Consider the following 25,415-nt stretch of genomic DNA (forward strand, 5'->3'; position numbering starts at 1 on the left):
ACCTGAGTTTAACCCTTTAGTTACCGGGTGCTGGCCAGCACTCCTCCTATCCATCCCATAGTAAATAAAGAGATCAAGTATAGGTGTTGTCGTCTTGTGGCACTCTGATTGCATGGAATAAGATCATAGCAGTGTAAGGTTGGAAGGGGCTTTGCGAGGTTTGTCATGATTATGAGGGTTAGCCAGCAGGTTGGGGATTAAGGGGTTAACTACACCTAGCCAGGTGGAGTGGCCAATAGGAATGTAGGTAGGACTTTCAAACTGGGACAAAGGAATTTGGGTTTTTGCCTCCTTTGTGTCTCGGGGAGAGTTCTCTGCAGCTACAGAGAGAGACAAACATGTCTCTCTCTCTCTCTCTCTCTCCAAGAAACAATTCTTCACTTTCTGTAAGTAGGGTAAAGTTTAGGTAGTTTCGTTAGGCTTTATTGTTTTAAGGGTTGGGTATGGGATCTGAGATCTGGCACTGCTTAAGAGATGTTTGGCTTTTCTTTTTAACTAAGTTCTAGCCCATGGTATAATTCCTCCATGAGTATATTTTGTTACCTTTCCACCTGATCCTTATGCTTGCAACAGGAATATTGTTGTAATAATAAAAGTTTTCTCTTTTCTTTTTATTAACCTGGCATTGGTTACTTGTGTGTCCTGATTTTTATAATAGGGGTGAGATTTCCCAAATGATCTTTCCCCTAATCTCGTTATTAATATTTGGGTGGTGGCAGCGGAAGTTTTATTCCCAAGATCTAGGTTTTTAAGATTTTGGGGGAAGTTTTATACCAAAGCCTGGTAGATAAGGCTTTAGGGTACACTTACTGGCCCCCACTTCTCTATTTATCATGCCAGAGTGGGGAAGGAGCCATGACAAGGTTCTCTCATGTATTTCCCAGCAATGAATGGAAATGTGTGAAAGAATCCAATGTACTCATGTACTTGAAGCATCGTGCTCATGCATAAAACACGGCCCTCTACCTATCACAGTGGGGTCATGAGTAACCAGCTGCCATAGTCGTTAAGTCAGCAGTCCAGACTCTGCCAAGTCGGGATCCCAGGAGATCAGAACCACAAGTCGGGGCCCAGCGTCAGGCTGCATGAGGAACGTTGTAATCAGCCCCAATACCCTTTTGATTTCTCTTCTCCCAGTGGCACTGTGTGTGCTGTAGTATGTTGTAAGAGGACAACAGCCAAAGAAAAACAGCCGGCACTGAAGCAAGCCATCCGTGGGAGCTCCTCACTGCCGCCACCTTTTCTCTCACTCTGTCTGTGGTGGCAAATATCAGACTCCCTTAAATACCTCGCTGAGGCGCACGTGGGCAGGCAGAAAAGGAAGAGAACTAGGAGCCGACAGTGTGGTCACATGGCAAACACCTTGGCTTGCTGGCCCCCTAAATGACTGCAAGGTAATTGAGGCCTCGTACAAATGCAACCGTTTGGTTTCCAGATGGCTAACTTTTCTAACTACCTCTGTAGCCCTTAGTCTCAGATTGGTTGAGCTGTGTCAGACTCTGGCCTTCAGCTAGAACTCATGTTGCCTGTCTCAACTGCAGAACTGAGACAGCTTGTCCATCATCAGCTTGTCACACTTTTAGGCTCAGTGGGATGATGAAAATTCATGTTGAGCCCAAATTAGAGCCACTTGAACCTGGGGGAACTCGCCTGGGAAGCAAGCATGCTTTTTTTTTCTAATCAGATAACTTTCCACCAAAGCCTGCAAGTACCAGGAGATCTTAAAATCCACTGAGACAGGCTTATATTCATAACAACACACCTTAAAGCTACTCCCAGAAAGATGGTCCCTTCAGTCTTCTCATGCAATAAAATGTGGGGGAAAGGACGAAAAAATTGACTTGTAGGGCTGTTTGAAAAATGCCACTTGTTGGGTGGGGAAGCCTTGGTTCTTTCTTCATTTTTTTAGGAAATTTACTGAAGACCTTTGTTTGTCAAAATAGCCTTTCAAAAATGTTTCATTGTTTGAGAGAAAAACTAAACAAAACACCGAGGGGAGGAATTTTTTTCCATCCCTCCAAAAATTGGAGGGTACATTTTTTGTTCCGTTTTAAGAAAACCAAATGCCAACGTTATTGTATCACCTTATGTCTAAACTATGAGGCTTTATTGGAAAAAGGTACGCAAATTGTTTTTTCGGAAGAGGCTTTTCCGACATTTGGCCCAGCTACACTGGGCAAAATTTCAGAAAAAAAAACTCTTTCGGAAGAGCCTTTCTTCTTCATGGGAGGTGGAAGACAGGGCTTCCGAAAAAGCGCATCTGCAGACGCGTTCCCTAGACATGGCAGAGTTTTTCTGGGATACGTCTAGTATCCCAGAAAAATGCTGAAATCTAGACATAGCCTCAGAAACCAAAAATTGGTCAAGTTTTGAGCAACTGAGAAATTGTCCGTATTTGGTTTTTTGAAAAATCATATTTTTTTTATGCTTCTTTTAAATAGAAAAATCAGAAAAAAATTGAAAGGAACAAAACTCTTTGCAGTTCAGCAATTCCCTCTCTCGGGATTCCCTCTGTAACGCCAGGGGTTAACCTCAAAAGGGAAGCAAGAGCAAGCCAGCTAGCCCTTTAAATCTTTGCATTAGCTTTTCCAGCTGGTTTTTAGCTTATGTGTTAAAGGCTCATGGTCTAAGCTCCAGAGGTCCCAGGTTCGATTCCACAACCGGAGTCTGTCAGCGTTACACTGGGTCATAAGCAGGACTGAAGGACATCTCAGGGACTCATGTTCAGAGCTTTTTTTTTTTTTTTACCCACTGTTGTGTGACTTCTGCTGAACTGTTGTTTCTCACCATCCATCACTGTCTGTCGGGCCCCACATCAGCATCCCCCCGGCTTGCCCCGGAGTCTGGGGAGCACTGAGCCAGTCTTTCATGCAGATCATTTAGCTGATGATTTTTGCTTCTCTTCCTGCTCCCAGCAGACCCCTGAGCGGACGGCTATTTTGGTATTTTCCTGAGCCAGGGTCAGAGTGAAAAAGGAAACAACTTGCATAAATATCAGTAGCTTGTGTAAATTGCTGTTGACCCATTGATTTCATTCATTAGTGGAGCTGTGACCCATTGAGGACCTGGCCTGAGATTTTAAAAATCTTGCTGGAATAAAATAAGGGGGTGGTGCTAATTTTAAGTAAGGAAAATTTATGATTTAAAAATACAGGCCTTGGATGGGGGGAAGGGAATGGGGTTCCGTTTTGAGCAAGTAGAAAGTTGGCAGCCGTATCCTGGGTACTTGAGTGTCTTATCTTCCCCCTCCCTTCCCCTCTGCCAGGGGCACGCTGGATGGCAGGCTACTGAAAGTGTGGGGAAGGGAGCCGTGCTGTGTAACGTAACTGCATGGGCCAACCCTCTGTCTGGAGCCCGAGGGTGGCCTGCGGCCCCTGAGGGTTTTGGGAGTGGCCAGCGAGCCGTTTTGTTCCCTGTTGCCCACATGCAACAGACTTGGCTGTTTTCCACCCACGTGGTTTTTCCCCATCGGTATCGCTATAGCGACACGCGCGCAAAGCACGGGCATGAGACGTGAGGTGCGTGCGGAGTGCCCACAGCACTGAGAGGAACAGGCCCCTGCAGCAGTCCAAGGGCCGCTACCGTTCAGTCAGCTCGCCCCAGTTCTCCTCTATCGCAGGAGACCGCCTTGGTTACGACAATCTTGCGGCCCACCGAGATGGAGGAGGCCCACTCACTAGCCTGGGTTGCCCACTGCTGGCATGCAGGAGTGTCTGGCAAAAGACAAATATTCCCCTGTAGGAACCAACCGCTGCCATCTGCCTACAACCAAGACTGGCACAAAACCCTGCTCGTACAATAGGCTCTAGTGGTTGGAACAAAACATTTTCATGGAGCTCTTTCTCCCCAGCAAACGTTTCCCCATCTGTGTCATTTGCCAATTGCCTGGTAGGTAATCAAGGACTCCAAGGCCTGCAGGGAAGACGATGACCATAAAGACATGAAGAATGGATCCTTAAATCTTCCTCGGTGTTTCAGACACGTCTCGTGAACAGAGATGGTATCTGGTTCCTTCTCCTTTCATTCCAGTCTCACCTCACTCTTCTCAGGAACCATTTGTCTCAGCCTAGAGCTTGTTGATTTGTTTTACAAATCTGTGTGTGTGTGTGTGTGTGTGTGTGTGTGTTAGCTATACAAATCTCTGTGTGTGTGTGTATGTGTGTGTGTTAGCTATACAAATCTCTGTGTGTGTGTGTGTGTGTGTGTGTGTGTGTGTGTGTGTGTGTGTGTGTGTGTGTGTGTGTGTGTGTGTGTGTGTGTGTGTGTTAGCTATCGGCTTCCCCAGCTAGGACAGAGTTGCCATGTCGAGGGAACGTGTCCCCAATAGGAGTGGAATAGACTGAGCTACTGGAGCCAAACCAGAGCCCAAACACCATTTGGCAAGAGGTTTACATGTAGAAGGACAAGCCACAGGGCTCTTGCTGTGTGGTACATCGGGGGAAGGACAGTCCGGAACTGCCTGTGGTTCTGCATTTCTGACATTCCTGCCTGACTCCCTGAGGGCCGCCTGCCACTGGCCCCGGCAAGCAGCTGACACATCCCGCTCTCATCCAGCATCCTGGCTAACGTGAACAAATGAGCTTGACGTCAACAACTCCAACAGTTTCCAACAGGGCCCAAAGGCTGAGCCGGTTTCCGTGACAATGGGTCGGTTTCCCCTGGAGCCTGAGCCAACTTCTCCGTAAGGTTTGTTTTCCGTGCCTGTGCACAGTGGGGATGCTTTTCCAACCCGGAGAAGAAGGTACCATGGTGGTACCGAAGTTTGGTTACGTCCCATGGCTTCCATCTCAGGAGAGCTGGGCCCAGAGCTGATGGAGATCAGCCGAGTGCAGTGCTCTTGAACGAGTCATGTGTGGCCGTTTTCACTCCGCTCAGAAGACTCCCCCAGTGCGAGGTGCTCTCAGCCTCGAAGTGCAAGTCTCAGACAAGACGGATGGAGGCAGGCAGAGGAGGCCTAAGTAGGCAGCATCAGTCCGTGTGCTTGGCAATGCTCATTGCACTTCAGTAGCCTAATCCTTAGCTGCTTCATTGTAGGCAGGCCCGCCCCAACTAGGGTTGTAAAGTGTCCGGTTTTCACCTGGACTGTCTGTTATTCGGGACCCTGTCCGGAAAAAAAACAGAAAATACTGGACATGTGAAATGTCTGGTATTTCCTGTTTCCTTTGGACGGAAGCCCGGCAGGGACAATTTTCCCCTGCCATGACTCGTGGGGAAGTGAGGGGCCTTTTTTTTTGCTCAACAACTTTGGTCTCCCCTCTTTTTTTTCCTCGACAGAATTTTTTCCTGGTGTTATTTTGTGTGTGTGTGTGTGGGGGGGGGGGTGTTTGGTATTTTTTGTTAAACCATCTGGAAACCCTAGCCCTGACAACAGGGGCAAAGGGAGAAACTGCCCGAGGGTCCAGTGATTCAAAAGGGCCCCGGGGTTCCCAGATGTGGCCCCAGCGGAACAGCCCCCCACCTCTGCCTTGCCCGGGGGCCCATCAACTCTGCTGCCCTCCCCGCACCCGAATGTAGGCATCACAGCAAAGGAGAGTTTTGAAGGTGGATAACGAGGTAGCTCTACAAATGTTTGCAGGGAGCTTCTCCCAAGCATGAAGGGCCGCATAGGAGCAAGCGTGCAGTGGCTCCTTGGAAAGTGTTAACAAGGGGCTGATGGAAAGGGGTGTCGCGGGCCGACTGGAGACAAGCGTTGACAGACGGAGAGTGAAGGAGAGATGATGGGCAGGGTGGGGACTGGCCAGGAAGAGCCTTGAACGAGGAGACAAGCTGCTTTTTGCTCCGTGAAAGGGAGAAGGGGGAGGCGGCAGAGGAATTCAGAGAAGGGGCGACACAGTTAAAGCAACCAGCGGGAAATGATCTTTCCAGCCGCAGGCGAGATGGAAATGAGGGCGGCAAAGGTCTGTTTGTCAAGGCCAGAGAAAAGGAGGTTGCAGCAATTGAGATGCAAGATGGCGAGAGCTGTGGGGCGTTTGCGCTGAGGGAAAGGCTGAGAGATCTTAAGCCGAAGCTAAGAAAAAAGAAAGGCCTGATTGATATAAGAAAACTGCCCTGGTTCGACTTCAATTGGGTTTTTAACCGATTTCGTTAAGCCCTGTACAAACAGTTCCATTTCAGGTTGGCTTACGTTGATTCGTAACCGACTTCAGTGAAATTGAAATACGCTTGATTTACGTCAGACGTAGTGAGTCCCCGCCAGGCTTGGCTACAAACCGTTTTAGACCACCTCTGTCATGAAAAGGGTGCCAACCCATCACACGTCGATGAGTCTTACTTTGCAGTGAGCAGCTGTTTGAGAAAACTCCCCCAGCTTCTCCCCACATTGGCTACAGTCTAGTCTTTGCAATCATCCGCCTTTTTATTTTTTGAATGAATGTTACAATCCACTCCGCACTTAACTACCTTGGGCAAAGTGGGTTGTATCTCCCTAAGGCCACCCCGATGATTGATTGCTAGTGGAGCTGGGGATTCTCCATCCCTTGCAAGATGGGACCCCTGATGAGGGAAGACAGATTCCCAGCATGTGGTCAGTTTCAGCAAATGGAATGAACTAGATTAGTGGGAGCCAGCAGGAGGAAACATTCACTGACCCAGGCTGTTACCAAGATGCAAAACTGACAGACAGAAACAAACCCCGCTGGGTAGGAACCAGTACCTTAGAAACAACCTTGCCATTGTCTCTGCCAGTCACCCTTTGGCTTGCCGTGGGGCAGAGTTGCAGACTGGGGGGGTGTCTACACTGCAGGGCTTAACTCGAAATAAGTGACACAAATTGAGCTTGTCAATTGCGTTTCTTATTTTGAAATGGGGAATGTCTACACAGCACTTCTTTCGAAATAGAGCACTCTTCCTCCAACTTCCCTTATTCCTCGTGCAATGAGGGTTAGAATCATAGAATCCTAGAGCTGGAAGAGACCTCAGGAGGTCATCAAGTCCAGCCCCCTGCCCAAATCAGGACCAGTCCCAACTAAATCAACCCGGCCAGGGCTTTGTCAAGCCGAGACTTAAACACCTCTAGGGATGGAGACTCCACCACTTCCCTAGGGAACCCATCCCAGTGCTTCCCCACCCTCCTAGTGAAATAGTTTTTCCTAATATCCAACCTGGACCTCTCCCACCACAACTTAAGCCCATTGCTCCTTGTTCTGCCATCCGTCACTACTGAGAACAGCCTCTCTCCATCCTCTTTGGAACCTCCCTTCAGGAAGTTACAGGAGTCGGGGTAAGAAGTCCTTCAGCTCGACAGTATTTTGACACTATTTCCAAAGAACTGCCTGTTGTGTAAACGTGGACTAAATTATTTTGGAATAGCGCTAGTTATTTTGAAACAGTGTTGCAGTGTAGACATACCCTTTAAGATGACAGCGCACCAGAATGCAACATGGCTTGATAACTTCACAAGAGAAGAGTCGAGTTGGTTGTGTGTGGATACACTTCTTACAGCCTTGCACAGAGCTAAGGCAGCCCCCAAAATGTCAACATAATGTAAGACTTTCCATACGAGACAATCTAAAATGTACGTTGCAACCGAGTATGATTGGAATCCCCTCCTGCGTGCTTGTGTCTTTCTTTCAGCTGTATGGCCCATCACCAGAGCTTACTACTTACTGAATCTTTTCAGCGTAACCACGTAACGAGAGAGGCAGGTGCTGGTTCTTTGGCAAGATAATGACCAATTCCACTAATGAACGGAATTGAGAATAGCACAGCACAGAGGGAATCATGTGGGGGTGAGCAGAGAAAGCTTACCAGGGAAAGGGCACCGATAGGTATTTTATACTCAGTCTCCTGTTTGGTTTGGCAACACATTTTGTTCCTTGAATGGTAAAATGAATCTTCTGTAGGTTCAACCTCTCTAGTCCGGCACCCTGAGAACTTGACCGGTGACAAACCAGAGAATTTGCCGAACCACGGGAGGTCAATATTGTCTAGCAACGTTACTAACATGCCCACTGCTCACTGGGCTCTTAGAAGACATTTAGGGGTAAATCAGAGCTAAAGAACAGCACGGAGCACTGAGCACCAGGCCTGGTGGCTGTAAACAAACTGTATGGGACCACGGGAAACTTGGCCACATCCGTGATAAATGAACATCCGGTGAACTAAAATCACACTGGACCATGGATGTTGCTGGGCCAGACAGTGCCAGACTAGAGAGGGTCAATCTGTATTTAATTTGAAAACAGCTGCTACTGCAAAATGTTAATAAAAAATACCGTACACTCGTAGAGGTTTTTGTGAGCAGTCTAAAAGCACTTTACACAAGAGAGCAGTATTGTTATTCCCCTTTTGTTGATGGGAAAGTGAAACGCTGACAAAGTGACCTGCCCACGATCATCTATGAGGCTAGTGGCAGAGCCAGGAATAAAACCCAGCTCTCTTGAATCCCCGTCTGGTGCCCAATCCTCTAAGCCTCTGTGCTTCCTTTCTAAGCCGCTGTGCTTCCTTTCCGGCTGGCGTAAACCCATGCAAGCCCAGTGCTGAACTCCTTTCTCAGGCAAAACTCCCACTCGAGCTGACAGTCGAGCTGGAACCCTGGGCAAGGTGGGGGGCAGCTCCATACTCCCGGAAGGGGCGGGGCCTTGAGTAGAAGGGGTGGAGCATAGAACATCCGGCCCTCACTCCCCTCCCCCACGCTGCCTGGAACACACAGCGTGGTGCCCCACTTGCTTAGGCAGCCCTAAGAGCCACCCGGAGCATGACCAATGACACTCCAGCGGTGATTTAAAGGGCTTGGAGCGCCGAGCCCCCTTGAATCACCAGGCCTTCTTTGCCCCACGTCAGCCCCCATTGGTAGGCCTGCTTCTAAAGCAGTCTGTGGGGATGTTGCGTGATGCAAGAAAAGGAGTGTTCGTCTGTGTTCCTGCCTGCATGCGCATCTCTTGCCCAAGCTGCTTAGACAAAGACTTCATTATGTCTTTAGAACCATGCAGGCTGTTTCTAGCAACCAAGTATAATGAGGTTGCATTGACGAGAGCAACACAAAAAGCCCAAGTTTCCAGTGCAACCTTAACTTCCTCAAAACGCTGTCATAAAAAAAGCAGGACCGAACCAGCCCCCTCCGAAACGTCGGGCCGTAATGATCTCGAGCAAGAGCGGGAAGATTTAATTATTGGCGCGCTGGCCGGATCTCTTCTTTTCCTCCCGTGGGTTGTGAGGACTGGGTGGAGAAAGGCCAGATGCATCCCCCCAGCATCTGGCTTTCAAGGCTCAAACCCCACCCCCACCTTAGCATTGGGGAGCCCGCATTGGCACTCCTGTCCTCCCCCTCCCACCCCTGCTGCCCCACTGAAGCACACAAATCTACTAGCTTGGGCCCCTCTAGGTTCCGGTGTGTGAAGGGAATCCTAGAACACTAGAACTGGAAGGGACCTCGAGAGATCATCAAGTCCAGTCCCCTGCCCTCACGGCAGGACCAAGCACCATCTAGACCATCCCTGATAGATCTATCCAACCTGCTCTTAAATATCTCCACAGATGGAGATTCCACAACCTCTGTAGGCAACTTATTCCAGCATTTCACCACCCTGACTGTTAGAAAGTTTTTTCTAATGTCCAACCTGAACCTCCCTTGCTGCAATTTATGTGGGAAGCGTCTTTCTTATTCTCAGTTGGGGACCATGTCAGGGAGGGGGTTGCTGCTTGCATTGCTGCATCCGTGGGGAAGTGCTTTCCAGAGTTGAGGCCTGTGGAAAGAGGATTTCAGTCCCTAGTGATGGCAACCAAGCACCTTTCTTGAATAAACTTCCCATCCACGTGTAAATGGAGATCATGACACTGAATTCCTTTGCAGAGGGCTTTGAAATCTACCCATGAAAAGCACTAGGAATTAGCATGAGGAGAGGTCCTGTTAAAAGACTAGTAAGTGAGGCTGACAGAGGAGATGCAAAACACACAGACTCTCCTGACATGGGCTTTCACATATCAGATGGAAGAGCATTAAAGTTTTCATTCAGCATAGTAACATTTAGGGTGAGTGGGACAAGAGCCTTTCTTCTCACTAAACAAAGCTTTTGTTCGTGTTTAGACATAGTGGCTGTGTCTAGACTGGCAAGTTTTTCCGCAAAATCAGCCGCTTTTCTGGAAAAACTTGCCAGCTGTCTACACTGGCCGCTTGAATTTCCGCAAAAGCACTGACGATCTCATATAAGATTGTCAGTGCTTTTGCAGAAATACTATGCTGCTCCCGTTCGAGCAAAAGTCTTTTTCCGAAAAAGTTTTGCGCAAAAGGGCCAGTGTAGACAGCAGAGATTTGTTTTCCGCAAAAAAGCCCTGATCGCAAAAATGGTGATCGGGGCTTTTTTGCGAAAAAGCGCATCTAGATTGGCCACGGATGCTTTTCTGCAAAAAGTGCTTTTGCGGAAAAGCGTCCTGCCAATCTAGACACGCTTTTCCGAAAATGCTTTTAACGGAAACCTTTTCCGTTACAAGCATTTCTGGAAAATCATGCCAGTCTAGACATAACCAGTATGTTGGTGAAGCCCTCACTCCAGAATCTCTCTACCTATGGTAGGCTTGTATTATTGTCAGTGTGTTGCTGTTGCGATTGTGTGCAGTTGTTTTAGACTCTATATTAGTTCAATACGTTATTTGAGACTATCTTTTAATTATGTTGTTTAAAAAAAACCCAATGCTCTGGAGTTAATTATTGTGGCATAAAACACGTGATAAACTTGACCATGAAAAAGAATCTTAACTATTTATGTCACTATTTTGCAGTGGCACATATTTCTAAAATATATTGACAATGGACTGCGTTCTATCCCATCACAAACCAAAAATGCACAGAATTAAGCCTGTTTAAAAATAATCTCCGTACTAAATGGCCCAATTCACTTTGGGCTGCCAACTTTTTCAGATGTTCTTGAATAGGCTTGGTGCTCATGGGCAGATGAATCTGTTTTCTGCTCTGGGTCATTGCTTACATTTTTCAATGTGAGACCAAATCATAGGAAAATATGCATGAGCTAAGCCAGCTTTCTTTGTTGCACAGTTGTGTAGCTATTCTTGCCAGCAACAATGCTACTACTGAAATGCTCTTGTAGAAGCAACTTGACCAGCAATGACACAGGATTGTAGAAAGCAGCTGCAGACTCAATTCTGTTAACATAAATATATCCTAGTTTGAAATAGTTATATATGTATTTTAAGCGAATGATATATTCAGCCACAAGTTTGCAGAGAAAAGCCGTTGTTAAGACTCTGTTTTGTCTTGACCAAAAAGAATTGAATGTGTGTTGCATTTTCCATCTCTGCTTCCATTTTCTGCAGTTAATAGTATTAATTCTGGAATTTTAATGGATATCTTGTTTGTCTTTAAAAAAAGAGAAGATACCAGTAGGGATGTAATAGTGTAGTTGATGAACTGATAAGCAAAAGCTTATAGGTTAATACTATAGACCAGTGTTTCTCAATCAGTGGTACAAATACCCTTAAAGGCATTTGAGAGAAGTCTGAAACTTGGAGAAAACTGAATTTTTGTTTGAAGTTTTACAGCGCTTGATTATTTTTGTACTTTTTACACCCAAAAATTTCATTGCCCGCCTGGCTACAATTAAGTTGTTTAAACAAATGTAATAGTAGAAAAAAATTGCGTGTGTCTGAAAACTGTAGATACTGGGGGTACTTATCTTTTTTTTACAAAAGGGGTGTAATGGCGAGTCGGGTTTCCCCTGATCCTGCACCCCCGTAGCAGCCAGAATAGTCTCCACCAGCCAGCAGAAGAGAGAGGGGTTATTGATTTTCCAGAATACAGCACAGCATAGACGTGATGTGGCAATAGGAGGGGGGCTAGGATGCCCCAGACCCCTTAAGGCAGGGTGCCTGAGCCCCTAGTCTCCAAGCCCCCTCCCTCATGTTTCCAGCCCCAGACTAACCCTTCCCCCCACCCTACGTACTTCCTTTGTTCCAACCTCCTTCCCTATCCCCAGTCGCGGACCTGCTTCCACCTGGCATCCCGCACTGCTGCCTCTGACACAGAGGCAGCAGCACAGAATGATAGGGGGCTCTTCGGGACTGGGACCAGAGTGCGCTGGCTGCCAGCTCTGCCCCCACAGACTATAGAGTAGTCAAATAACCGATAAAAATTCATGAGGTTAATCGACTATTCAATTAACCGATATTTAACATCCCTAAATACCAGCTAAAGTTTGTTTTTCTCTCTCTGCACAAGGAGATAGATTGTCAGTCAGTGTAGACACAATTGGCTTCCGCTGGCTACACTGGTTTATGCCAATGGAGACAATAGCTCAAAAACTTTCATTTAGCCTAAGTCATTTATCATATATTTAAATGAAATGTGCCTGGTAACTGTATTTCTATATGTACTACACATCCTGTTATAACCACAGATAAGAAAACCAGTAAATGATCCAGGTTTTCTAATTATATGTCATTTGTTTTATCTAATCATCTCAATTTCTTTGTAGCAAGGTTTCATGCCCCAAGAAAATGCAATATTCATAATGCGTAAAATGTGCAAGCTCAACGGGCTGTAAATGATGTGGAAAACGCAGGCAAAGAAACTTGTGTTTATGTTCCAAGATATTAAGCAGAACTAATTTATCTTTCCATAGGAGATACAAAATTACTATTTGGCATCAAATGTGTCTTAAGAGCTAGTAATATAGGGATGACAATGAACGAATCCTAAGAGAAACATAAAAAATATTAAAATTGCCTTTTCCAGATGCCTGTCCTGCAAGAGCTTTGTTCATTTGAGCACAGGGGCTAAAATATTTGGTGAACCGAGCTAAAACTAATGATAATTTTCAATAGAACTCTAAGAAAGCATTGGTACTGATTCTTACAAATCGGTCCAGTCATACCGGAGAATAAAGCAATCAAACATACTTTTGCAGGGTTCTGTATGGTACTGTGCTCATTTTTGTTTGACTAATCCAAATCTATCAGGGACATCTTTACCTTAACAATTAAATATCCACTTCTTCTAATGATTCCTTTTTGAAATCCACATAAGAACAGCCATACAGGGTCAGACCAACAGTCCATCCATCCCAATATCCTGTCTGCCGACAGTGGCCAAAACCAGATGCCCCAGAGGGAGGGAACACAACAGGTAATCCTCATGTGATCCCGTCCCGTCACCCACCTCCAGAGAAACAGAGGCTAGGGATACCACTCCTCTCCATCCTGGCTAATAGCCATTGATGGACCTAACTTCCATTAATCTATCTTTTTTGAACCATGTTAATGTCCTAGCCTTCACCACATCCTCTGGCAAGGAGTTCCACAGGTTGATTGTGTACTGAGTGAAGAAAAACTTCCTTTTGTTTGTTTTAAACCTGCTGCCTATTAATTTCATTTGGTGACCCCTAGTTCTTATATTGTGCGAATAAGTAAATAACTTTTCCTTATTCACTTTTTCCACACCAGTCATGATTATATAGACCTCTGTCATATCCTCCCTTAGTCTCCTCTTTTCTAAGCTGAAAAGTCCCAGTCTTTTTAATCTCTCTTCATATGGGACCCATTCCAAACCCATATCCAGTTCAGAGAAGGCATTTCTCCTGCAGATAGCAAGGTAACTTAAACTCCTTTAACTAACCTTGTTAGAGTCTGCCACGTGTGCTTATGTTTATTAGTGCTTTACGGCTGGTGGAACCTCTCTAGTCTGGCACTCTTGTGCGGCAACATCCGTGGTCTGGCATGATTTGAGTTTGCTGGATGTCCACTTATCATGGGCGTGGCCAAGTTTGCCAGGATCTCATAAAGTTTGTTTACCTGGCTCTCAGTGCACTATGCTGTTATTTAGCTCTACTTTTTCTACTGTCCTCTTGAGCCCAGTAAGAGTGTTGGTATTGCCGCTAGACAATATTGATTTTCCAAAGTTCTGCAAACTCTCTGGTTCCACACAGGTCTCAGGCCCAGGTGCCAGACTAGAGAGGTTCAACCTATAATACAAGTAGCCCTGAAGTACAGTGGAGTTACTGGTATAGCAATAGAAATGTAGCTGTGTTAGTCTGGTGTAGCTGAAGTAAAATGCAGGACAATGTAGCACTTTAAAGACTAACAAGATGGTTTATTAGGTGATGAGCTTTCGTGGGCCAGACCCACTTCCTCAGATCAAATAGTGGAAGAAAATAGTCACAACCATGTATAGCAAGGCTCTGCTGCAATCAAATGCTTATGTTCATCCCTGTTCAGCAAGGGGTGAAACGTGCCCACTGGTGCCAGTTTAGGTGTTTAGCCCAATACTATCGTTTTTCTGAGACAGGCGGTCAGGTCTTACACACCCACTGGGCTTCTGAAAGTGGGGTCTTTGTAATAGAGATGTAGCCCCGTTAGTCTGGTCTTGCTGAAACAAAAGACAGACTAGGCAGCACTTTAAAGACTAACGAGATGGTTTATTGGGTGATGAGCTTTCCTGGGTCTGGCCCACGAAAGATCAGCACCTAATAAACCATCTGGTTAGTCTTTAAAGTGCTGCATCGCCCTGTCTTTTGATTTCTGTGTGGCTGGGGGTTGTGTACAGCGGTGCCGCAACAGCTTTTATAGCCTGGGTGCTCACAGCCACTGACCCCCCCCCCTCCCCCCAAAACAAGCTGGCGGCGCCGCGGGGGCCAAGCACCCGCACAACCACGCAACACTCATCGCGCCGACAACTGCCCCGTGGAATTGCCCTCCGGCGCGGCTTGCAACCCAGGGCCGGTTTTCCTCCGCCCAGATGCGCGCAGCGGGGCTGGGGCGGGCTTCGCCGGCTCGCTCCGCGCACCAGCGCTCGGACTCAGGACTCGCTCCGGAGTCACTCCGGGGCTCAGTGTAGACGCCCCGCTGCGCGGCTCTCGGGGCTGTACCAAGGCTGCCCTGCAGAGGGGTCCGAGCCGCGGCGGCGAGGCACCGCGGGGGCTGCTTGAGCCGCGTCCGCGGGGGGCGCTGCGCAGCCGGAGCGCCCGGGTCTTGCGCCCCGCCCGCCGCCTCTCTCCTCCCCCGGCCGCAGCCCCGGGCTTGGTACGTTCCCGGCGGCCAGGCGGGGGCCGCGTTCCGGAGCGGGCCGCGCTCGGGGGCCGGAGGAGCGGGGCAGCCGCTCGCCCAGGTACCGCGGCGCCGGCCGGGCTCGGGGCAGGGAGGCGCGGGGAGACTCCCGGGGCGCAGCGCTCGGGGCGCTCAGCGGCGTTGGGGAGCTTGGGGGGGGCGCTGCTGCCGCCTCCCCGCGCAGCTCCAGTGCGGGGCTCGGGTTGCAAATCGGGCCATGGGCGTGTGGCCTTGGGGTGCCCGGGGGGGGGGCTCCTGGCCCGTGCCCGGGGGGCTCCCGGGAGCGACCCCAAAACTAAGGCGCGCATCGGAGCGAGGCGCTTGGCGCGGGTAGGGCGAGCCCGGACGGGGTAGGGGTGCGCGTCCCACGCGTGTGCCCGGAGCCACAGGGCGCCGCTCCGAAGCTAATTCCCAATGGCCACGGGTCCCCAAAGAGGCTGGCGGCTTGGTGCGCCTCCCGGTTTGGCCGAGGCGGGCAGGGTGTCTCAGCAACTCAGCCCCCTCGGTAGGATCTCCGGTTGAGACCCCAGGAAGGACTGGAGGCATCACAGTTTTCACCACGGGTCCAGGACAGGTTGAAGCCCGGAGGAGGGCTGGTAGTTGCTCAGTCCCCTCGCCTGTGGTCCGAGGAACCTTGAAATGTTTGCTACCGCCAGTGTTTTGGGGAGGGGTTTGCTGTGACCCACGCAGCTTCTTGCGGGAATAAGCCAGCCTAGCTGGTAGATTTCTAGCAGGGCAACATTCCAAGCGCTTTCTTTTTGTCCGATAAAAGTCGTGCGTGTAAATGGACTTTTAAGACAAAAATGGAATGGGGTCGCTTGCAAAGTTGAGGTGATGTCATAAAATCTCCATCCGTTGTCCTTTTCCGCTCTCTTCCTTTAGGACACAGGGAGATTTTTGGATGTTTTGCTCTCGCATGCAGCTGTTTTAATTTTGCTGTTTATTGCATGAACTACTCTGTCTTGCCACAGGGTGCAATTTTAGGGATTCGTAAGTGGTGCTGGAGAAACGGCAAGAGGCTTCATTTTGCCAGGAATGTTAGTCATTTCCTTTTGGTGATTTCAGGGAGTTGAAATTTAACAACACTGGTACTTGTGGAGGGAAACTTTTCCATACTGAACTGTCATTTCAGTTCTCTGCATTGCTTCGCCTAACTCACTGAAGCAATCCTTACTCCGGCTCAAGTATTGGGAGCAGTATAATAATTCACTAATATGAGAAGGATTTACCGAAAATCAGATTTAGCCTTATCCTGATGCCATTGTAATCAATAGTTCTGTTAACTGTTTTGCAGGGGGCAGAAAAGGGACCTTAAAGTGAATTATGAGAGCTAGTTTGATGACTTCATATCACATTATTAGGATTTAATAGGAAAACACTTTATTATTAAACTGATAAAACAATTCTGTTAAAATATATGACTAATAAAAGAAATAAAACAGATGAATCCTCTTTGGATTATGGAAGTCTGGTGGATAAAATGGTGTAACCTTTGTGGTCTTCTAATGACACCTTTTGTGAAAGAGTGGAAATTTAAGTCCCAGTATTGCAAACATACATCACTTTATTCATGAGCATAGTCCAATAGAGGACAAAGTACCACCTAAACTGGGACATATTTCCCCAAGACTTCCAGGCATGACTAGTGATTTTGGGGTGTCTCAGGATTGGGGTACCCTTTGGGGTTATTCCCATGAGTACAGTTAAACACGATTCTTTGCCTCATCAAGGCCTTTAATATTTATTATCAGAGTACGGAAAAATAAAATAACCCATTTGTAGAAAGTAAAATGAAATATGATTTTAAATATGTATTTAAACTCTTATTGCTGTAATAGATCAGAATGAAAGAGCTGTACAGCAGAGTGCTATTGTCTAGTTATTTTATCTTCATGACTGCAAAACGCCTAGCGTTTGAGTTACTGTTTTAATTGACTTGCAAGAGTACATAAAAATCCGACCGGGGTGACCACAGCAATCAGCGCGTCTGTCATTTCTCGTGGAAGCACAGACAAAGCAGACAGGAAGGCCTTGTCTTTGCCTAGATTGACCTAGCTATCGCTCAGGGCTGTGAAAAATGTTGTGCCCTGTGTGACATAGGTTGACATTACTTCCACTGAAGATACAGATTGCTCAAGGAGAAGAATTCTTTTACAGATCGATCTATCAGTTCTCGAGGGGGTAGATTTACTAGCGTGGTGGAGAAGCCCTAGTAGCTGTACGGCTGAGGTGTAGACAAGCTTAAAGTGTGTGTTGGCAACATTGTTGCAAGCGGGAAAAGTTGAGTGTGAAAGTTTCATCTTAGAAAGAAGGAGACTGAGGAGGGATGTGATAGAGGTTTATAAATCATGACCACTGTAGAGAAAGATAAGGGGAAATTATCTACTTGCTCCCCTGACATAAGAACGAGGGCATCACCCAATGAAATGAAAAGGCAGCAGGTTTAAAACAAACTAAAGGAAGTATTTTTTTGCACAACACACCGTCCACCTGTGGAACTCCTTGCCAGAGGATGTTGTGAAGACCAGGACTTTAACAGGGTTTGAAAAAGAACTTGATAAATTCATGGGGGATAGGTCCATCAGTGGCTGTAGGGTAGGAGTGATATCCCTAGACTCTGTTTGTCAGAGACTGGAAATGGGTGACAGGAGGGATCACGTGATAATTCCTTGTTCTGTTCACTCCCTGTGGGACACCTGGCATTGGCTACTGTCGGCAGACAGGATACTGAGCTAGCTGGACCCTTGTTCTGACCCAGTCTGGCTGTTCGTATGTACTTTAGAGTTGCTGTGAGGCAGAGGGCATATATGGTGAGAGGCAGTATGCAGGGTTACGTACCCTTGGATTGCTGCTTGGCGTGTACTGAGCATGTTCACATGGACTGAGCATGCTCGGTAACATTGCTGAAGCCAGGGCTGCCCTTGCTCTGCCACCCCTGCTATTGGCAGGCCTGCGCTGTCTCTGGGGCAGGACTTACATACCTTTAAGAAGAGCTGCTATCAGACACACACAACTATATTAAAAGAGCACCGGTAAGGTTGCAAAGTCAAGCATCAGATGCTAGGAAAAGCCAGAATTCAGGTTGCCTGTGCAACCATAATTTGCCTTTTTGTGCATGTGTATCAGTGATGCAGGCTGTCATTACATGTCTGGCCCGCAGCAGCCCAGAGCTGCAGTTGCAGGGCAAGTGTTGTGCAATCATAGGCTGGAGCATGCTCCGTGGGAACAAAAACTTTGGCATCTTTTAGCTACTAAAATCTAAGTTTCTACTAGGGATGTAAAAAAAAGGGTGTGTGTGAATTAACCGTGTCACCGATACAAATTCTGTCGGTTACATGGTTAACGGTGGCTCGTTGGGAGGCTGCCGCAGCTCCCGGCTCTGCAGGGCTGCTGGGGTCTGGTGCTTCTGCAGCTGCCAGGTTTACAACTTGGCCAAAAGTTGGTCATTTGTTCATGGAGACAGCAAAAGGCACATCCCTTGCACAAAGACCATTCCTCTGCTAAATGTAGGGATGCTAGTGCTTTTCAGTAAAAAAGTCATCAGAATTTCGTAACATGGGGCAAAACAATGTATTTTTTTCCTAGTTTAAGCTCAGACATGACAGAACCATTTTGGCTTTAATTTACTGTATCTTACTTCCTCCCTGGGCTCCCTTCCCCCCACCCCCAATCCATCTGAGGCAGACACTCAGCATGGACATTTTCAGTCCAAATGGCTAAGTGCGCTAAATTTGTCAACATCGGTATCAAGGTCTTATAATGAGAAGTGACAGGTAACTTTAGCGATAAATGGCATTACCTGCCCCACCTTTATAGTCCGTGTGAAAAAATTGGCTCGTGAAGCCAAATCATTCGAATACGTTGTGTTGTTTTGTTGGGACAGGAGTCTGCTGTTTGCAATGTGGCTGGCATATTCCTTTTTCACACCAATGCCAAAGCTGTTTTCCCTATTAAAACAAAACTGCTGATTGAACTGCCAGAACTTTTCTATTCCTAGGTTGATTTCACAATGCTTATGTAAAATCTCGGACTCCTCCTCCTCAGTGGAGGATAAATCTGGGGATTAATTTGGCCTTTTTGGACAAAATACTTGAAACTGAGGCTATTTCCTTCAACTCAGCTACTTTTGATGGAAAGTCCAGGTTTGGGCACCTGTACTATGTTTCCAGTATCATTTTGTAAGGCAGTTCTTGGCTATATTCATGTTTAAACTCCTAGTTTGTTCAAGCTAAGAATTCCACAGCAAGACTTGCATCATGGCAGGCGGTTGAACTAGTTGATCCTTGCGGTCTTTTCTAATACGACGGTTCTGGGCTTCTGTGAACTTTTCTTTTTAAATCAAAATCTGTAAGCAGTTATTCCTCCGCATGGAAGTCGGAGCTCTGAAAAGATTAATTCAGACCAGATGTAGAAATACATGTGAATTTCAAATTAAGATGATCTCAACGCTTTTCTCCCGGCTTTGTTAAACGCTGTGGCCCCCAGATGGAATATACAAATTATGGCTGCTGTTAAAATAGCTGCCTGGTTGTTAATCCAACTTTATGCACTTTCTGGAAGGCTGGTTTGCAATATTTTTTTTAGACAATAAGCATTTCCCTGTTTCTGCCGAGGAAGTTGCGTTTATTCACGTTGTCAGTTGAAACCAAACACATTCCTGTTCTGGTTTGCTCGAGGTTTTTTCCGGCTGAAATGTAAGCAGCCAGTAATGTAATTTGCAGTGTGTGCCCACTGGAAGGATGCTAAATTCACACAGGATGACTTAAGAAAGGCAATGTAGAACCACTTGTAGAAAGACACCACAATTCCATTCTGGGTATGGCCCTTGAGTTGCTCATGTATGGAATGCCACTGCAGATAATTTTAGGGGTTAATAAGCAATTCCTTATGGCTTAATCTTTCTCCCATTTGAAGTTAGGGCGAAGCCGCCAACGACTTCAGTGAGATCAGATTCTGTTCATTTCAGCGGGAAGGGAGTGTACTTTATTCAGGTCAGTCAAAAAGTCTTTCGGTTATGGGTTAGCTCCCTCATGTGCTTTCTGCAGCGGCGGATTTAGGGCAGGGCGAGCGGGGCGGCTGCCCCGGGCCCTGCACTTCCCGAGGCCCCGCGCATGCGCCTTGGCACCATGGTGCATGCGCTGTGTCAAAGGGGGGGCCCCGCGAAATTTTGCTACCCGGGGCCCCGTGGCACTCTCCTCCGCCCCTGGCTTTCCGAGATGCTTTTGGTTATCGTGCAGTGATTGTCCCAAATGTCGTGGCACTGCAACGCCCTGCTGACGACAAAAATTACTACCTGATCTTGGGGGGAGAGGGACCTGAAGCCTGCGCTTGCCCAAGGCGCTGGCCAGGGAGCCAAAACTTAAACTTGTAAATGGGCCAAAACTGAAACACAAGGGCATCAGGGGGCCTGTAACCTGCGTGCTGCCACCCAGAGTTGAAGGGGTTGGGCTTTAGCTTTGATCTCACAAGCTCGCATGGGCTCCCAGGAAACCGCCTGCTGCCTCACCAAGATAGAAAAACTTCCTGCCTGTCAGGGTGGTCAAACACTGGAATAAGTTGCCTAGGGAGGTTGTGGGATCTCCATCACTGGAGATATTTAAGAGCAAGTTGGACAGGCACCTGTCAGGGATGATCTAGTTCAGGGCTCCTCAACTTTGGAAGCCTCGGGCGCCACAATGATACTCGCAGCACACAGTGAAGGCCGCAACTTAAGTTGCATATACATGCGAAATATATATGCAAATAGCTTCTTTCATACTAACGGACATGAATACAAAGATTAAGGCAAGACTACACAACACACGGGCCACCTTTCTGCTGCTATTACTAAAATGCAATATTTACCCGATTTCCACCGCTATGACAGTGCTTTTAATGAGCAATGACAGTCAAGGAATTTAACTACTAAAACGCATCTCAACAGAAGACCATTCTATTAAATCGCCATTGTGGGGCGTGTTCCCAGTGGAGGCCACGTTCAAAGGATCTCTCACGTGGGCTGTGTTGAGCTCCACGTAAACGCAAACTGCACTTCGGGCCGCAAACAAATGGACTTCGGGCCGCATGTTGACTAGCCCTGATCTAGTTGGTGCTTGGTCCTGCTGTGAGGGCAGGGGACTGGACTTGATGACTTCTCAAGGTCCCTTCCAGTTCTTGAATTCTATGATTCTGTATCAGAGGCAGCGGCATGGGGTGACAGCCAGCTCTCCAGGAGCGGAGTGCACCGGCTCTAGGGAGCTGGCTGTGGATACATGTAACCAGTGTTTCTCAACCTTTTTTTTTATAAAATTCCTCTTTTTAAAAATATAGATATATAAATACCCCCAGTACCTCCCGTTTTCAGACGCACAATTTTTTTCTACTATTGCAACACATTTGTTTAAACAACTTAATCGTAGCTGGGCAGGTGATGAAATTTTTGGGTGTAAAAAGTACCAAAATAATAAAACTTAAAACAAAAATTCAGTTTTCTCCAAATTTCAGTTGTATTGATGTACCCTCCAGACTTCTCTTGAGGACCCCTTAGGGTACTCGTACCACGGTTGAGAAACACTGCATGTAACTGTGTAACTGCTGAGTTTTTCAGCAGTTACATGTTTACACAATTACCCACATTTCAACATCCCTTGTCATGACCTACTTTGGGGTCCTGCCCCTCAGTTTGAGAAGCCCTGGTCTACACTGATTGGACTGGTTTGTAGATGGATACTCCCTCTCTCAGTTGCAAAATACTAAACTGCTCTGACTCTACTTCTGTAACATTGGATGAGGAAAAATGAGATTGTAGCTAATAAACAACTGAAGAAACTGCAGCTGATACGCATCCTGGGGGAGTCTAAACAAGGGAAAGGACGACAGTGGTTAATGTCGTTAAGAAGAGCTATGAGGAGTACTAGGAGCAATTTGCAGAAGGCTTTCAACAATGTAAACATTCTAGCAGGAAAGAGGATTGGAGGAAAGAAATGTAAACAAATTAAAAGTGTTTTCATTGGCCCAAAAAGGAAACACTAGTTCTTGGTTTGTTTGGAGTCCAAGACCAGATTCTTAACTATAATCTCAGCAAACAGAAGATGAAGAACAGAATGGGCCATTTAAAAAAGTGATGGAGAATTGGAATTTTTAGTTGGAAAGAGTTTACGAGGGATCTAGTGGCGTGGGAAACAGCTGGATGAGAGTCATAACCCCAGGAGAAGTTCATCAACTCCATTTGTCTTTCTGTGGGTGCACACATACTACCACAAAGAGCACCCTGTAAATATTGGGAGTAGGGGTCCCGGAGGCAAGGAGATGAATCAATCGGTTGCAAAACGGAACCGATCAAATGGAACTAGATGAAAAATTTCAACTGGAATTTCTAAGGCAATGTAAAATATATTTAAAAATGAGCGACGACACCAAGGGCAACGGTTAGGTTAGCACCTGGGGCAAAGTGTTTTGAACTGCAGGCAGCACGTTCCCTGTGTGATTGACTCTTGCCACTGCTGTGCTTATTTGTGTGTACATGGAGGTGCAGTCCTTGATCTTGCCAGCGCTCGGTGGTTCAAAGCCCCCATCCCCTCTGGGCTTGCTGCATCGGTTATGATTGTAAACTTGCGTCAGCCCAGGCACCTCTGCTATTGCAGATTGTGTGTGTAGAGGGACCGTTGTGCAGTGCACCTTAATGAGAAGGAAAGGATCTGTACCTTAGATCTCCTGCGGTATTTAGGTTCTTGGCTTCCATTGATTTCAGTGGAAGTTAGGAGTCAAACTGTGAGGTTCTGGGCTTGAAAGCACGTTGTGGAAAAATCAGTCTGCTGTATAAGTCCAATGCAAAATAAACAAGGTACAGGACTGAATCACTTGTCACTTGTGTTGCGTATGACCGATCGTCGTGGTTAAACAAATTGACTCTGCCTACTCCTGCAGCCAAATCATCCTGCTTAGACATGCCTCATCCCAGGCACTTGTCTGGCTGCGATTTCGCAAACGCTGGTCATTGCATCCCTGTAGAAAGAGGAGCAGAGGGAGAAATCTCTTACTCGGTGCATGCTTTTTGCAGAGTTCTTTTAAAGAGCCCCATTCTGCACCCTTCCACTGAAAACAGCTCTTATTCAAACAAATCATCTGAGAATCCTCATTGCATCTGCTCCCATCCATGCGGTCTGGGGAATTAGCCTTTTGTACACACGTTCTCTCTTTCCTGCTAGATTTCACATAAGTTCTATGTGAGAGATGGCATACGTAGTGAGGAGAGAGGCTAAAAGCTTGAATTTAATTATCATCCTTATTTTGGGCCGGACTGAGAGAAAAGGTGTCACTGCAGTGACTTGGATAGGCTGGCTTGTAGCATGAGTCCAATTTGGAAAGCTTATTTAAATGCCTAACTTCGATGGAAGATGAATTGGGTGCCTAAATACCTTTACAAATCTGCCCAAAGGCATTTGGTAGGAGTGAGTGTCTCTCTGTTGGGCCCCAGGTGTATTGGTCCCCACCCCATACACAGGAAGACATAGGCTGCTCCAGCTCCCCTTGGTGTCTGTTACAACGGGGTACCTTCCAGACCAGGCAGTTGTCACAATCCAACCCGCAGGTCCTGCAGAGCTTCTGCTCTGACAAAGGAAGACGATTTGGAGGTGCCGGATAGGACTAGTCAACTATCCAATGCGCAAATGCTTTATCAGAGGGTCGACAGGTTAGTCGACTAGTCACTTCCCTCCCTCTATCAGAAAGAAGCAGGAATAGGGGGTACTTCAAAGCAGCAGCACTGCGTGAAGCCTGGGGCCAGACCCCGGGCTCCATGCGGTGCTGCCACTTTGAAACGCCACGTGTGGCTCAAGGCCAGCTGAGGTGTCCCCAGGCCCCATGTGGTGTTTCAAGCGGCAGAGCCACACAGAGTCTGGAGTCAGTCCCCAGCTGACCCCAGGCTCCGTGCAGCGCTTTCGCCTTTGAAGTGTAGCAATTGTCGCTACACTTCAAAGGCAGAGGCGCCCTATCGACTAATCGAATAGTCGATGCAAAAATGCATCGACTCTTCGATTAGTCAGTTAGTCGACACTTAACATCCTTAGTGCCGGATAAAGCTCTTCACAAGATTTCACTAAAACTGGATTAGCCCAACTGGCTTCAAGACGGAGCTTGATAATTTATGGAGGGGACGATCTGCTGGAGCTGATTACGAAGGCAGGTAGCTGATCTGCAGCAGCTAGTAGCAGCTCTTTCCAGTGGCTGGTGATTGGACGTGAGATGTGGAAGGATGTGAGTCACTTCTGAGATTCTTTCCACGGTGTCTGACTGGTGGGTCTTGCCCAGCTGCAAACGGTAGATTCTCTCAACTCAAAATCTTGTAACTATTATTTGAGAACTGTGGGGCCTCCAAAGGGTTAGGGGGCTCTTTCAGGAGGGTTGGGCTGCAGTTCCGTGGGGACCATGTCCGATTAGATCATCATGCTTTCTTCTGACTCGAAAGTCTGGGTGTCTATAAATAGGAGATGAAGAGGGAACAGGGTGTTTTGATGAGATAACTGAGGGCGAGAATGCTGAAGGGTTGGCTGTGTGGCTAAAATAAACAAACAGGACAGACTTAGCTGAGTGCTGCCGCCTTGTCCAGCAATCCTTGATGTCTGGTCTCCCCTTAACAAGGTCATCAGTGCCGATTGGATGCAAACAGTGTAAATTGTGCCAGGTGGCCTGGTACATGATACCTCTGCCTATTAACTGCTGCGCTAATTGATCCAGTTAACTCTTCTAATTCGTCCCTAGTATCCAGCAGTCTCTGCTTTAAACATAATTATGTCTCCCCTCCTAAGTGCCTTGTAGGATAATTGTTTCCATCAGATACAATAAGCCAGCGCAGACTGTATGAGCACTGTGTTTAATATTACACAGGTTGTTTAAAAACAGGGAGCGTTACAGCCTTCGGAGTCTCTTGTAAGGATGTTAAATATCGACTAATTGAAGAGTTGATGTATTTTGCATCGACTCTTCAATTAGTCGATAGGGCGCCTCCGCCTTTGAAGTGTAGCAACAGCCCTTGCTACACTTCAAAGGCAAAAGCACCGCGTGAAGCCCGGGGTCGGCTGGAGACTCCCCCGCTGACCCCGCGCTCTGTGGCACTGCCTCTTTGAAATGCCGTGGGGAGCCAGTGTCAGGCTCCCTGCGGTGTTTCAAAGCGGCAGTTCCGTGTGGGGATCTCGGGCTCTGTGTGGTGCTGCTGCTTGAAACGCCGCGGGGAGCCTGAGGACACCCCAGCTGATCCTGGGCTGCATGCGGTGGAGCCCGGGGGCTGGCTCGGCTTGACAACGCCCTGGCTGGGATGATTGAGTTGGGATTGGTCCTGCCTTGGGCAGGGGGCTGGACTTGATGACTCCTGAGGTCTCTTCCGGCTCTATGATTCAAGTGGTACTGCCACTTTCAAGTACCCCCCTTATTCTCCCTCCCTTCCGCTG

The 25,415-nt window shown here is 47.4% G+C and overlaps 1 protein-coding gene across 4 annotated transcripts in view; it reads left to right on the plus strand.

Annotated features, from left to right (window-relative positions):
• The window catches only part of FRMD6 (FERM domain containing 6), a 203,478-nt gene that overhangs the window by 121,005 nt on the left and 57,058 nt on the right, over window positions 1-25,415 (plus strand). Inside the window, exon 1 of one of the 4 annotated variants that reach the window (XM_075926187.2) lies at window positions 14,895-15,052. The exons of the other annotated variants lie outside the window; for them this stretch is intronic. The gene's annotated coding sequence lies outside the window, so the exon portion shown is untranslated. Of the gene's footprint in view, window positions 1-14,894; window positions 15,053-25,415 lie in introns of those variants that run through there. 4 annotated transcript variants of the gene reach the window in all.

Source organism: Pelodiscus sinensis, chromosome 5, assembly GCF_052426305.1.
Source record: "Pelodiscus sinensis isolate ZL-2025 chromosome 5, ASM5242630v1, whole genome shotgun sequence".
Lineage (NCBI taxonomy): Eukaryota > Metazoa > Chordata > Testudines > Trionychidae > Pelodiscus > Pelodiscus sinensis.